Raw genomic sequence first — 15,813 nt, 5'->3', positions numbered from 1 at the left:
AGTAAGTGATGGGTACAGGATACAAAATCTGGTCTATTTGAGGCTGAAGCCCATGCTCTTAAATAGTGAAGACTCCCTTGGTCCCTGAATTGGCACTCTTATGCCAAATGCATGCCTGGCAGGCTGCCTGATGGAGCAGGACTGGGCAGGCTGCTTACTGAGATGACTGACCTGGGGGAGGAATGAGGTCACATTCCAGGAGGCTGAGGCAAGGCAGTCCACGCATCACTTCAAAAGACTCGTTCTCTTGGAAAAAAACTAGCAGGGTTGGATACCTGTGCCAAATAAGAAAACTGGGTGCATAAAGGGATATCAGGACCAAGCAAAGGACTCAAACTTCCAGAGCCATAGGCCTAAAGGGGACCAGTCACTTGGCCTCCCATGAGCTTGGGCCCCCAAGCAGAAGCCATTGGCATCACTCTCCAAGGATTCATTCCTGTCCTGTCTCCTTCCCATTTCCACTCCCAAACTCCAGAGAATCAATTGACATTTTTTTTCAGGCTTTCACCCCTCTGTGTATGTGCCTTAAGCACTTACCACATTATTAAATAATTCACTTATTTTAGGAATGTTTTCGAGCACCTACTTTGTTCCAGGCACTGTGCTAGATGTAGCATGTAAGGTGTGTCTGTTACCCCCATGGACCCTACCATTCACGAGGAAGCCAGGCATTAAACTAAAAGTGAGTATTATGGGTCAGGTAGAGGGTGCTACAGAAGCTAACTTCCTGCTTCTCTTCCTTTCTTCCACTGTCCTTCTTGTCCTCCCTTTTTCCCTTCCACCCATAAATATTTATGAAGTGCGTGCTAGATGCCAGGCCTGGTCTTGGTGCCGTGGATAAAGCAATGAGTATGAAAGATATAATGCCCGCCCTCTTGGAGCTTACATTCCACTGCTAATTGGAAGATTTGACCCAGGAGAGGAAATGCTTATGAGTCATGCTGAAGAGTTTGAAATTTACCTGGGTGTTGAATAAAAATCCAGTATTGATGTGAGGCAAGAGAATGGTCGGAGCAGATTTGTGTTTCAGAGAAACCACACTGGGCTAAGCCAGTGATGCTGTCACCCTGGGCAGTATGACAAAGCAGTACCTCTTCTTCTTCTTTTTTATTTTAGGATTTTATTTTTATTTATTTTAGGATTTTATTTATTTGTCAGAGAAGGAGAGAGAGAACACAAGCAGGGGAAGCAGAGGGCAGAGGAAAAAGCAGACTTCCCACTAAGCAGGCACTCCGATGCAGGACTTAATCCCAGGACCTCGGGATCATGACCTGAGCTTAAGGCAGATGCTTAACCGACTGAGCCACTCAGGGGGCCCTCCTCAAACTGATTTTTTAAATGGACATCTCCATTTTGTGGGTGTGAAGGGAGACAAAGTGTCTATTATTAGAAATTGCATGCCTTCTTTATGTTTTTTATGTGTACTGAAGACAGCATTTCAAATTATTTGGAATTCTCTTCTACGTCACAATTTCTGTCTCTTACAGCTCGGTAGCAAACTGAGCTGTGAGAAGTCCAGCCTGTCTGCTAGAGAGAGACCATATGGAAAGGTCCTGAGACTACCCAGTAAGGGAGGGGCATCCAGCTGAGCCCAGCCTCTAGCTGTTCCTAGGGTGCCAGTCACTCAAGTGAAGCCATCTTAGGACCCTCAGACCAGCCTGGCTACTAGCTGATACCAATGAGTGACCCCACTCAAAGCCACATGAAGCTGAAGTATCTCCCAGCTGCACCCTGCCTGAATTCAGAATCCATAAATTATGAGGTATAATAAAATGATTATATTTTCAAATCACTAAGTTTGGGGTCATTTTCCATATAGCAACAGATAAACAGAATATCCTCATTTGTTGACATTCAAAAAATATAAAAGGAGGTAAGCCCTGGCACCATCTGAAAGCCTTTTAATGTGATCCTGCCAAGGTCATGGTGACTGAACTCCAATATTCATGCCACCCCAGTTGAAGGGTCTAGAGAAACCATGATAACACCATCCTTTTCAGATAGATGTGGGGAGGCCCCTGAGTCATGAGGAGAGCCTCCTGGAGACATCAGTCAAGAATCTTTCAGGGGCATCTAGCCTTTTTTTGCTCCCTCACTGGATGGCAAAGAAGACACATGTGTCATAGTTGCCATTGGTAGCCACCATATGAACACAAGGAGAGCCAGACTTAGGATGAGGCCAGTACCACAGAGGACACAGGGGAGAGATGATAAGAACAAGAACTGAGGGCCAAAACGGCATCATCAAATCTCTGAATCAACCAACTCGAAGTCCCCTCTACTGTTGGATATCTCCTATGTGAACTAATGTGTCTGCTTCTAGCTTAAGCCAGTTTGTGCAGGGTCTGTTGCTTGCTTCCCAAGGCAATGTAATTAACGCTATAGTTCCTTTCTCTGAAATTTGCACATTTGTTCAGGAGGTTTAATTTCTTCAGTACCAGCTCATCCTGAGCTCAGCCTATACTCACTTGCTGTATTCAAAGCCCCAGAATGGAGAATGGGAAGGAAACAAATTTGATCCAGCTGTCACTTAAACCATAAATTTGACTTACAACATAAAATCTACAAAAGTTATGCCTCCTAAGAGTAAAAGAATGCTGCACATAAATATTAATAATAATAATCATAAGAAGCATAACAAATATCATTGAGGAGTTACGATATGCCAAGCATTCCTTTAAATGCTGTATAGATTACTTCATTGAATTCCCACAACAATTCCATGTGGTTAGAGATATTTTCATCTCCATTTTACAGAGGAGGAGCTGAAGAAGGGAAATATTAGGTCACTTGTCCTAGGTCACATAGCAGCAGGGGGTTGAATTGGAATTTAAACTGAGAAAGTCTGACTCCAGAGCTCTACCTCTCAATGACTATTCTAAACCAAGAAAGAAACAAGAGCACTGAAAGAAAAAAAGATTAAATGTTTCATAGATTTGTAAGCAAGGCAGGAGGATTCATGGGTGGGAGGGATTGGGGATAAGTAGATTAATAATGATACCAAGTGAGAATGAGGCACAAATGGGTCCCCAACATCTTACATGACCCTGACCACTGTCTACTGATGTTTCATAAATAGCTATATTCCATATTTACATATATATGTATACATATGCATATACACATATTATACAGTTCTAATTAATACTTTTTTCTGTGTGACCTTGATCTTGCAAACCTTAGTTTTGTTGAGCATATTAGTGTATCTTGGTGGAAGTGTGACCCTATATAACAGGGGTCAAAACCAAGCCCCAAAGCGGTGGCTCCCCCTTGAGCAGCCCCAGTTTGTCCCCTGGGCTTTGCTGCCTCTGGGCTGTGACTAAACTCACTCTGCTAACAATTTCAGGGTTTTTTGGAGCAAGAGAAAAAGGGACTGGGAATCTAAAAATGGGGCTCTGCATTGATTTGACACGAGACTTTGGTCCATCCAATGTCTATTTAGAGGAAAAGAGCTTCTGATGACCTGATTTTGTGCCAGAGCCTAAGCATTACTGTGCCAAACACAGTAGCTACCATTCAGGCTCTTTCTTCAGAGAAATGAACTTTTCAATATTATGGCAAGGCATCCACACATGAGAACAAGTTGTCAGGCCCAATCCTTCAAGAAATGGGTCTCTATTCAAATATTCCTGTCCCAGAACTATAGAAGAAATATTCCTTCTCTGTGATTGTCTGTTCTGAGGACCAGGCTGTTGGCAACCTCTGAACAAAGACCATTCCTGCATCTTTTAGGCTCCTGAGCATCTCATTCATCTTCAGGTCCCCAACATTGGGGACCAATGTTTCTTATTGGAGACAGATACCCGTGAATGGGAAATAAGTGCCCTTCTCCTAGGCAAATCTGGTTTCATTCAAGGCTGCTGATGAAAATTACGTAGAGTGTGATGGGTATTTCCAGAGGATATCCAGGTCTGCCATACTTTATACTTAGAGGGTATCCACTTCTGCAAAACAAATTGCCGAGATGGAAACCCCTCCCATGTCAAAAGAACTTTCCTCCAACTGATGTCTGTCTATATTTGCCTCACGACACGCCGTTCCACAGTGCTCACCTCCATGCTCTCTTTTGTGCCTCCATGTATTTACTCGTGCAAGACATTGACCTGTTCCATACAGAAAGACTATAATGCACTGTGTCCTGGGCACACTACTTACTGTGAACACAGAGGTGAGCAAGACAGAAACAGTCTCTGCTATCATGGAGCTTAGCAAGGAAGACAAGCTCTTAGAGTCAGAGAATGGTGAATATGTAATTTGTAATAGACAATTGCAGAAGGATATGGGGATTTTCAGCAAGGAGGTGAGATGGGCAGTCTAAATAGGTTGAGGGTCGGGGAATGCCTTCTTAAGCAAGTGAAATCTAATGCAAAACCTGGAAGACAAGCTGTACTTGGTCAGGGGAAGAAGGAGAATGACTCTGTTCCAGGCTATGGCAGATGTCATCTATGGCATTCAATCCCTACTCCAGCCTCCTGGCGTGTGGAGACTGGGAGGCTAAAAAAAAAAAAAAAAATTCACATTTCCCAGGTTCCTTTGTGGCACACATTCTGAATATGAATTAGTCCAATCAGTCAGATGTTCTTATGCAGGGTTTGGAAGATGGAGTGACAAGGTGGCCTCCTCACCTGCTGGCGTCTGTGGCTGTGCTGGCAAGTTCACAGGAGGTTGGCTTTCCTGAGACACCACTTGATTGCAGTGGCCTTCTGGTCATTTTAGCTTCTAGACTGTGGCTTTTGGTGATTTGGGTGGTTTCCTGATCCTGGCAGAGAACAGCTGCAGAGGCAACTTCCCCATTTGGCTGTCAGTTCCCTGAAGCAGAGGAGACAGAAGTTCTTCTGCAGGCCAGAGCTGCCCATGGCTCTTGAGGTTGTACTTAGTCTTGTTTTCCAGTCTTGCCATTGCGTTTATAACCACTGACTGTCATATCAGCTAAGACTCATATTAAATGCAGATTACAAAAAAAAAAATCTCAGGCAACTTTTAGAGTTAGGAATTACACACGCACATGCACATGCACACACACATACACACACACACACAGAGAAGTCTAGAGTTGCTAAATCAGTGGCTCAAAAATGTCAGGAGCAATGACTCCATAATTTTGAAAGGTTGCAAGATGGCTACTGTTGCTCCAGCCACTACATCTACATTCCACAGGAGAAGTAGAAGAAAGAAAAAGAGGAGGTAGCAATACCCACTTTAGGAATGTGAACCTTCCCCAGAAATCACCATTCATCTTTTGCCTACATCTCATCGGCTACAACTGTTATGTGGCCTGAACAAACTGTTATGTGGATCTGAACAAAAGGTTAGGAAATGTATGTATATTTCTTAGTTGTGTGCTTTGCTGCATTAAACAAAACTGCAGTTCTGGGAGGGGAACATTGACTCCGGGGTGGCCACCAGCACAGTTTACCCTGTCTTGCTGTTACCCCCAGCCTGGGATGCCCTTCCCTCTGCTCCACCCATTGAAATCTCATTCATCTTGTAAGAGTCCAATGAAATGTCACCTTTCCCAAGTTTTTTTCCAAATATCTTAGAAGAAATTTCCTTTTAATTTTTCAGTTTAGTAAGCAATATCCTACATGCCTAGTAAACTCCAGGTCCTACTGGGAACTGCGGATAGAGATGAGTGAGACATAATTGCTGTCCTAATGAACCTTAGTTTATTTTGGAGTCTAAAAAAGCAGATTTGGGTTATCGTTTAAGGAGCGCAAAGCTTCCGTTTGGGATGAGGAACAAGTTTTGGAAACAGCATGGGGATGGTTGCACAGCAGCGTGGACGTAATTAAAGCCATAGAACCGCACACTGCAAAATGGTTAAAACAGCAAATTTTACATTATACATGTATTGGGGCACACACACCCCAGATTCAGACACCAAAAATCTCAATGCAGTGCAGTAAATGCAAAGACAGACAGAGGGACAGGATAGTGGGGGCACACAGAGTCATGCTCTTCCCCGGCATCCAGTCCTGGCTCTGCCTCCATGTCCATTGGGCATACTGGGGAACAGAGGCTGAGCCACAGATAGGACCAAGAGGTTTATGGAGGAGTAGCATTGGGAGGGAAGTGAGCAGACTGAGCAGAGGAAACTGCTAGAACCAGGAAGCCCTCGGGGACGCACGGGTGGCTTAATGGTTGAAAGTCCACCTCTGGCTCAGGGCATGATCATAGGGTCCTGGGATTGAGTCCCGCATTGGACTCCCACAGGGAGTCTGCTTCTCCCTCTGCCTGTGTCTCTGCCTCTCTCTCTCTCTCTCTGTGTCTCTCATGATTAATTTAAAAAAAAAAAATCTTTAAAGAACTAGGAAGCCTTCCAATAAAATGTATGCTTGCCAGAGGAGAGTGCTGGAGGGGGAGCCCCTTAGAGGAATTCCACTTTGAGTGGAGAGGCCGAGACCCAGGTACCGTCGCCTTGCTCAGGCATAGGCTGGGGCTACACTGGGAACAGATGAGGGTACCAAGGAAAATGAACTACTGGAGGCTGTCTGCTTATCAGCATTTCTTTTATTTTTCTTTCTTTCTTTGTATTCTTTTTTTTTGGAGAGTGCATGTGAGTGGGGTAAGGGCAGAGGAAGAGGATCTCAAGCAGACTCCCTGCTGAGCTCTGAGCTGGTTGTCACCACCCTGACATCATGACCTGAGCCAAAATCAAGAAGTCCTACACTTTACTTACTGACCCACCCCAGCCCTCCTCATCACATCCTTTCAAGGGGCATAAATACAGCCCATCTCTAGGTCCACCACAGGCACCATTCGCTGTGTGATCTTGCGGTATTTATAACTTCTATGCCTCCATTTTTCCATCTGCAAAATCAGTTTTATAATAATAATAGGAACCTCATCCACTCATTGGGACGATTATATGAGCTGTTGAATGCATAGTGCTTAGACAAGGGCCCAGTTTCTAGTAGGTCTCATTAAGTGTTGACTATTATTATCAGTATTGTCACACTAAAGTAGAATGCATATTGTGAAACAAATACAAAAACAACAGTTACAAAGGATATGCTACAATAAACAGAAGTAGAAGTTCTGGTATCTCCTGGAGCCAAATTGATTGTCTTCTGCATTGCCTTTTTGAACTCACAATTTGAGCCACAGATGATAGTGACTGTGGCTAAGGTGGTGGCAGTGGATCTACTAAGTGTGAACAGATTCAAAATGCACTTAGAAATGTTAGGACTTGCAATGGAGTGGTCGTGGGGGGTGGGGAGGAGCCAAGGCCCACCCTTATGTGCAGGAGCTGGCTTGAGCAGATTTGTGGATAGTGTTGTCACCAAGGTGAGAAAGCCTGGATGGTGGGGGCCAGAGGGGCCCATCAGGGCTGTCGTTGGAACACACAGGTATCTGTGAGGCAACAGAGAAGCCAAGGAGGCAGCTGGGGATGAGAGCTCAGACGTGAGATTTGAGCTGGGAACATAATTTGGGGAGTCACTCTCTGGAGGATGGTATTTCCATCCATGGGAATGGACAAGACTCCTCAGAGGGAGAAGAAAACCAGTCTCCTCCTTCTCCCTTACCTCTCAAACTCAATCACATGCGGTTCTATCTCAGTCCTCCATTTCACAGCACCTGCCTGGTCATCAACTCTCATCTGGATGACTACACCAGCCTTCTTGGTTGTTTTTTTGGCGCCCTTATTTTGCCTTCTCTCTCCTACATCACTCTCCTGTTCTATTAATCCAACCTCCAAAATGCCTCCTACTTGTTTTTCCAAAACTTGAATTGGATTGTGTCAATTCAGTGTCTCCATTACACATAAGATAAGTCCCAGATCTTCTGGTTGTTTGTGTCTGGTCTCCAGTTTATCCTCTGGTTCATTCTTTTATGATCCCTCATGTGAATGTGACGGTTCAATTCCACTGGAGTATTTGTAGGTTCCCCAGTGCTCCTTACAATCTCACGCCTTGAAACCTCAATGGCTTTTCCTCACATTCAGAACAAAATCCAGATTCCTAATCATAGCCTGCAAGGCTCTGTCTGAAGTGGTGCTGGATATCTTTCCACTTAACTCCCTTCCTCTCTTCCCCTCCTTTTCTGCTCCAGCCTCTCTGACCTCCAGGCTGTTCCTTGAAGTTGTCAAGGAAAATCTAGCCTCAGGGCTTTTGCACTTGCTGTTTCCTCCCTCAAGTGCTATTCCTCCGGGTGGTCACACATGTGTTGGACATGGTGCCAAGCTGAACCCAAGACTTAGAATTTCCTAGAGCTAGACTCTGAGACTCTAGGAGCAAGCTATTCTTCACTATTATTCCCTTACCTCCTTCACAACAGACACAACAGCTCTCACTTCACAGAGTGTAGCTTTCCGGTTGGGTTTTCTCTCTGCCTATTGCTCCAAACCCTGATGCCAGACTAGTTTTTGATTACGCATTGCTATCTGGACAGATATCCCTATATTTCTTATCATCTTTTCTTGTACGGTATAGCTTTCTATTTTCCAGGAGGTTTCCTCTCTCGTGTTACTTGGACAAGAAGCAGCATAGCCTGGCCACATGGTGTAAGGATGTGGGAGATTCAAGAGAAAGGAAATGACACTGGAGGTATTCTATTCAGATGATCGATGGACGCATGGATAGCTAGACCCATGGGTGGATGGATGCATGGATGGATATTAGCTAACTTGGCTCATATCATCAGGCCATTATATAGACTGTCCAAGGACTCCAAGTCTGACCTTGTGAACATCCAGTTCCCCAACCTCCTAACTTTCCCAAATGTCATTCACCCTAGAAAGCTTTCTCAGAGGGTAGGTATGTGCCTCAGGAACCCTGAGCAGTTCAGATGTGAGGGTACACTTTCCACGGTGCAGACACAGAGCAGTTATTTGTCCTATGGGTTCCCCAGTGCCCAGTGGTCTGCAGAGCTAGTTAATTAAAAGCCATCTTGCAATTATAGAAAATGACAAACCAGCAGCTTGATCAGATATTCTCTGTGGAATTCTATTTCGTTCCCTACATTTTTGCCCAAAACGTCGGTTTTTGTACTCAAGCCCATTCTCTCTCCCCTGAAATCCTGATGCCTGAATCCAAAGGCTCAATCAGCACTTGGATGTCTACCATACATTTCAAAGTTAATGTGTCCAAAATGAACTCCTGATTTTCAACCCCATCCAAGCTCCTTTCCTATTCTTCTCCATCTAGCAACACATTATTTCAGATCTCCAAATCATCTGTGACTATTTTTCTTATACCTCTCATCCATGCCACCAGTAAATCTCATCATCTGTATCTCTGCATCTCCAGAACCACCTGAGGTTCTCATCATCTTCAAAGTGACTACCTTTTCCCAAATACCATCATCTTTGCCTGGACTGCTTCAAAAGCTTCTAACTGATCTCTCTGCTCCCACTCCTGTCCACATATATTAATTAGTATGTGTGTGTATATGTGTGTGTGTGTATATATATATATATATACACACACACACACATATATATGAAATTGTATATCTATGTGTGTATACACACACGCACACACACACACACATATGTTTGGTTACTCCGACTGAGACCCAAATAAACAGTGGCTTAAACAAGACAGGAGTTTCTCACTCATGTAGCAATCTAGGTGGAAGCAGTCGAGGACTGTGTGGCAGCCCCACAGCGTCAGGCTCTTTGTTTTTGTGGCCTCACCTTCTGTAGGGTATTTCCTTTGCTCATGTAACCCAACATTGCTCACTACCCCGTCACTACCCTGTACCCTCACTACTGCTCAGTTGGGAGGAAGAAATGGAGAAGAGCAAGGCACACTCACCCCTTTTCTAACTGCAAGGACCACAAATTATGCCCACTTCCGTTTATACACATTGTTCAGAATATAGTCAAATAGCCACGCCAGCTACCTGGGCAGTAGAGACCAGAGACTGTTTTTGCTCAGCTAAAAATCAGGCTCTGTTGCTACAGAAAGAAGCTTGATGGATCTTGGCATGTCTGTCATACACATACCCTTATGGTCTGCTTTCCCTACAGCAGCCAAAGTGAACACCATAAAGCAGCCATCAGGGCATGTCACTCAGTAAATGACATGATGCTACTCAATAAATATTTGTAGTGCCTCACTTATTAAATCCCAATAAGGCCTGGGATCATAGTTGGTACTAGCTAGAAGGAATCTCAGATAAATTTCAGGACAATGGTTTTCAGAATTATTTTAGGCAAAACAAGGAAATTATATAATATATATATATATATATACATAGTCTCCTAAGAAAGCTTGTATGTAAAATGGATAAATGTCAGCTGCCCTGATTGTAATCAGGGGCAGCCAGGGATCCCTTCACTTTCTCTTTCGTATCTCAGCCCAAACCAGGGCCAGATCCAGACTGACATCCCCAAAGCTCTGTGGACCACAGTTCGAAAGCTGATTCTAGCAGAGCGCCTTCATTCCCCAGGTGGGAAAACTGAGGCCCAGAGAACAGCAGGACTGCCTCTTACTGAGTGTCTTCTTCCTGTGTAGCCCTGGGGTAAGGGTCTCACACACCAGAGCCGACTTTCCCAAGGCCTCACTGCGAGTGAGTGACAGCCGAGGCTGGCCCCAGGGCTGCTGGTTTCCAGAGTGATGAGATCCGGCCTGCAGAGGAAAGCCTGCCTCAGGACTGGCTGCTGCTGTCCCTGTGGCGAGGGGCACTTGTGCCGGCCAGAGAACATTCCAGAAGATTGATTCCTGGAGTAACCGAATGCCCTCACTTAAAACACCGCGTACTGTGCCCATGTTTCAGTACCTCCAAATTGGCAATGAGGTTTTCTTTCTTTCCGTGGGGAGAGGTAGATAGATAGAAAGGAGCACTGAGGAGCCCTTCATTTGAACTAAACTAGCTCCGACAAGTCTTTTATCGACTTGGGTGATAATATCTACTCTGGACAGCTGCTGCAAAGATCAGGAGGAGATGAGGTCTGCAGACAGCAGTGGAGACGAGCAAGGAGCTGTTTCTGCAGTGTGGACAACACGCTATGCCGCACTTCTGTCCCCCGAGGGGCTCACCAGCTGGGCCGGAGACGGGTGAGAAAGGGAGCCAAGAATCCCAGGTGTATGGTGTGTGTGCTGCGGGGGGTTCAGAGCTAAGGCAGCCAGAGAGGTGACAGGGACAGGCCCACCAGCGACAGAAGAGTGAGAACCTGGGGGTTCGAAGGAACCTCAGGAAAACCTGCACATGGTGTAGGACTGGACTTCTTAAGTGTGAACAGATGTTGGGATCACTTGGGGATCTTGCGAAGAAGTAAATTTTGTCTGGGAGGCTTGGAGCTGGGCCTGAGATTCCCTCTTTTTAAAAAGATGTCCAGGTGAGACTGAAGCTGCTGGTCCTGGCAACACTTTAACACAGGTATGGATGGTTAAAAGAGACCCCGTTAGTGCAAGAGTCAGACCAGCTCAAATCCCAGGCTCTCCTCCACCATCTACCACCCGTGGACCTCGGACAGGGCCTCCAGCTTTTTACCTTATACGTGGGCACAATATTACCAACTTTGTGCCCAGACCTCCCACATCCAGAATTCACTACTCCTCCCCAAGTGGGACAGGAGACTGGGCACTCCTGGTGTGGAACAGACCCCCTGAGAGGGGGGAAGTGATCCTCTCACCCTCTCTCTGCTCCTTCTCCACCTGCCCCCGATGCCACTCTTTTCCTCCTACTGCTCGTTTCTTCTCTTTCATCACCCTCGGTTGACTTTTCTGAGAAACAGAGATAATACTTGCCTCTTGGGTTTGTTGAGAGGATTTAGTGAGCTATCCCGTCTTCTTAGGAGCAATTAATTAGACCCTGCCTCCAGCCGCCCAACCGCCCTGCCCCTCTCCCAGCCTAGGGTTTGTCCTGTGCTATCACAGGATCCCAGAGTCACCCCCTAAAAGAGGGACCTTCTCATTCCTTCCTGTCTTAGAAGTGGGCAGCCTCATGGGATCCAAACAAACACCCGGAGAGGAGCCAATCCTCTGTAGGAGCAAGATACAGCCAGAGCCCGCTTCCTGCCTGAGAAGTGAGTGCTCATATGACTCAGATCCTTATCTCTGTGCCAGCTGGGTAGCACACTCACCTCTCCAGTGTCTGTCCATCTCTGTGATGGGTGTCATCACTTCCCCTTGGCAGGTGCAGAAGAGGCTGACAAGTGATGAGATTTAAACCCAGACCCTGGAGATCTTATCTGTTTTAAAGATGAACTTTTTGTCTCAGAGGATGCATTATGTCCTGTGATTTGGGGCTACTTACTGATGTGCTTACATGTTTTGCCCAAGACAGGAACAATGTAAAAGTCTGGAGACAAACCGGGGCTTCGGAGGACAGATTGTGCTTTGAATCTCAGTCCTGAACTGGGAACCTTGGTCTAAATGACCTCATCTACAAAAGAGAAAAACACAATCCCTACCTCCTAGGATTTCTGGGAGTATTAAATGTGTCCCTGTACGTATTCCACAGGCTAGCAGATAATAAGCACCTAAACAAATCTCAACCATTATTAATAATACAATTGACTCCACGGTCACTCTACTACTTCCTTGGTTTGTCATCTTGGATAAGTCACTTAGCCATTATGAACCTTGGCTTCCTCTCCTATAAAATGGGCATGATACCTACCTCTGTCTCCCTTTGTGAGGATTGAATTATCTAACCTGGGTGACAGGATCCAGCATGATGTTTGATGCAACGTAGCCGATCCGGGGAAACTTCCTTGCTGATGCCTGGTGCTTCCTTCCTGTGAAGGAAACAAGTGAATGTAGCCTCTAGACTCTGGGTCTCTCTCCCTTTTTTCATTCCATCTGCATCTGGGGAGATGGGTGATTTCTCTCCTGATAAATTTGGGAGAGTAGCAGGGAATGCTCAGTTCAGCTCTGCCGGTCGTGGGGGCAAGTCTGCCCACAGAGAGTACACACTCCGCTGTGACTCTCCTTCCCCACTCCCGACTGCCCCGATTGCCCCCTCACCTTGGTGGGCATCTGCCTACAGCCACGGTTCCCTGGCTGATTCATTTGGCACTCAAACCGAGCTACATCTTTCAACAGAGCATCTACTACTACTAAAGGTGATATTTCATCTTAAGACAAAAAGCAAATGTCCCCCAGCAGGTATCTTGCAGGCAGTTGGGTTCATTCATTCATTCATTCATTCATTCATTTATACATTCATCTGGTCCAACCACCTGCTCCACATATAAGGTACCTGAAAGCCAAGTTGATGAGAGAATTTTCCTGGATTCATACACCAAGTTGCTTAAATTTGAGAGTTCTTTTTTTTTTTTTTTTCCATTTACCTCTGATAGTGGACTCAGTTTTCTGGATTTTGCCGTCACCCCAAATAGTTAAGTTTTCAAAAGATTGAGCATGTGAATGCCAGTTAAGAAACTGCCCAGAAGTCCCCCAATTCCTGGTTGTGGCCTTTCTCTGTGACTTCCCAGAGACTCCACCCTTGTCACGCCTGTGGAAGTCAGGCCAAGCTTTCTTGTCTTGGCTTTGCTGCTGCTGCCAGAGCTCAGTCTCTTTCCCCACAGCAAATGGGCTAGTGCGATTGTGGGTGTGTTACGATGTGTATCTAAATAATGACGGCCCAGAACTTTGGAAAAGCAAAAGGCTCGGTGAATTATTGTTATTAGCCCTTCTTCAGAAGTCCAAGGAAAGGGATGCTATCTCAATGGAGAAGTGTGGGCTGGGCCAGGAAGATGGTCAGAGATGGGGAGGCAAACCCTGAGGAAGAGTTCTTCAACAAGTGCCAACTCTGACCTTTCTCTACTGTGTAGCTTGTGAAGTGATGTAACATCCGCTGGGCACTGGACCCCCACAGCTATGCTTTGAAGCACATGAGCACGTGTTTTTATTCCTCAACTTTACAGAGCAAGATCCTGAAAATCAGAGATATTAATGACATCCCCAAATGCCATACCCAACAATTTACAGAGCAGAATTCAAACCTACATCTTCTGATTTTTAATCTTGGGCACTTTTCTCTAGGGCAGTGGGTTCCAAACATCAGACCAAGGCTGTCTCAATAGGAATGTCTCGGGGAGTTTTAGAAATAGTGATTTCTGGAGTCCACCCTGAAAAGGTTCTGAATCAATAGATTTTTGAAGCCCCTGAATCAGTATATTTATCAAATACCTGTCTTAGTCGGATTGAGTCACTGCAACAAAATACCATTGAATGCTTGGCTTAAACAGACATGTGTTTCTTACAGTTCTTGAAGCTGAAAATCCAGGATCAAGGTGCCAGCAGATTCAGTTCCTGGAGTGGGCCTGCTTCCTGGCTTGCAGATATGGCCTTTCCTTGTGCATGGAGGGAGAGGGAGAGAGAGAGAGAGAGCTCTGTTTTCCTCCTTGTAAAGGGCACTAATCCCATCATGATGATCCCATCCTCATGACTTCATCTAAACCAGATTACCTCCCAAAGGCCTGACCTCCATAGACCACCACATTGCAGGGTATGGTTTTAATATGAATTTGGGATTTGGAGCACAAATAACCCAGTACAGTGCTCTATAAAGTCTCCTGTACCATGAGGGTGTTAAGTAAGCCCTCACTGAGAGTACATATGCATATATGCTGCACTTGATCTGAGAACTCTGCAAGGGGCAAAATTATAATGAGCAATTGTCTTGTCTATGTGTGGGGAGGTACCCACCTGTGCCCTTTCCAGAGAAGGTTTGTTGATACCATTTGTAAAAGGCTTTTCCCATCAGCCACCATGGTTTTGCCTTCCCTTTGTGAGAAGGCAGTTGTTTTCTGGTTCTGGTACCCTGGGCAGCAGCACATTTGGTCTGCTGCTCCTGCAACACGTGTGTGATACTGAAGGTGCAGTCCTTGTGCAGGTCTGTGTCCAGCTGTGGGGAGCAGGAGAGGGTAAGGGGAGCCAGGTCTGGGTGTGGAAGCTAAGCAAGAACCCTGGCTGGCCAAAGAGATGTGTGGGCACAGTGAGCAAGCCTGTGTGCACTCCAGCTCCTGTGCCCACTGGCGTGGCTAAAGCTCGGGGTTGGGATGGTACAATCAGAGACCCAGAGAGAGAAACCTTTAAGCCAAAGAAGTGCATGGAGGAGCAGGCAAGGGCAGGAGCCCAGGGTTTATTTCAGAGAAGGCAGTGTGTGTGTATACAGGGTCCAGGGTCGAGGATGCAATGTGCAGGGGGCCTTTGGTAAGTGTGTGGCTATGTCTTCCTCCCTTTGGGGATCAGCTCACCTGAGTCCCTGTTCTCTTGAATCTGAGGGAACACACCGGGGATGGTGATCCATAGTGGGGGGAAATTGGGAAGGAGACTCAGCTGGAAGCGGTTTAGGCCTCAGGCCTTCTATGGGAGAAGCTGTCAAGGGGCCAGGCTGTCTGTCACCATCCTCAGAGCTGCTAGAGTGACAGTCCTTTTTTTTTTTTTTTAAGATTTTATTTATTTATTCATGAGATACACACAGAGAGAGGCAGAGACACAGGCAGAGGAAGAAGCAGGCTCCCTGTGGGGAGGCCAATGTAGGACTCAATCCTGGGACTCCAGGATCACGCCCTGAACTGAAGGCAGACGCTTCACCGCTGAGCCACCCAGGCATCTCATAGAGTGACAGTCCTTTAGGGGCAGAAACAGTTGAGTCCTCCAGGAGAGAGGGTGGCCTGCAGGCCCAGAGGTGGGATCAGTCCTGCCAGATGCAGGATCAGGAAGCCCTGACTGAGTGCCACCCCCAAGCCTGCCATCCTCCTCCATCAGTACAGTAGGGAACAAAATTGCCAATTTCTACACTTTTAGTCTTTTAGGTAAGATAAACACATAATAATCATAAAAATAAATAAGATACTTTAAAATTTGATAAACGTAAGAAGGAATAAAAAATAGATTATTAGAAATTTAAGCT

The 15,813-nt window shown here is 45.8% G+C and overlaps 1 long non-coding RNA gene across 2 annotated transcripts in view; it reads left to right on the top strand.

Annotated features, from left to right (window-relative positions):
* LOC111095943 overlaps window positions 1-15,813 on the top strand; it is a 30,054-nt gene that overhangs the window by 11,830 nt on the left and 2,411 nt on the right. Inside the window, exons 4-6 of one of the 2 annotated variants that reach the window (XR_005359710.1) lie at window positions 567-682; window positions 1,488-1,762; window positions 14,161-14,403. This is a non-coding gene — a long non-coding RNA (uncharacterized LOC111095943). The remainder of the gene's footprint in view (window positions 1-566; window positions 683-1,487; window positions 1,763-14,160; window positions 14,404-15,813) is intronic. The other variant, XR_005359709.1, reaches the window with a different exon arrangement.

This window comes from Canis lupus, chromosome 5 (assembly GCF_011100685.1).
Source record: "Canis lupus familiaris isolate Mischka breed German Shepherd chromosome 5, alternate assembly UU_Cfam_GSD_1.0, whole genome shotgun sequence".
NCBI lineage: Eukaryota > Metazoa > Chordata > Mammalia > Carnivora > Canidae > Canis > Canis lupus.
This window is presented reverse-complemented; position numbering and strand designations above follow the sequence as displayed.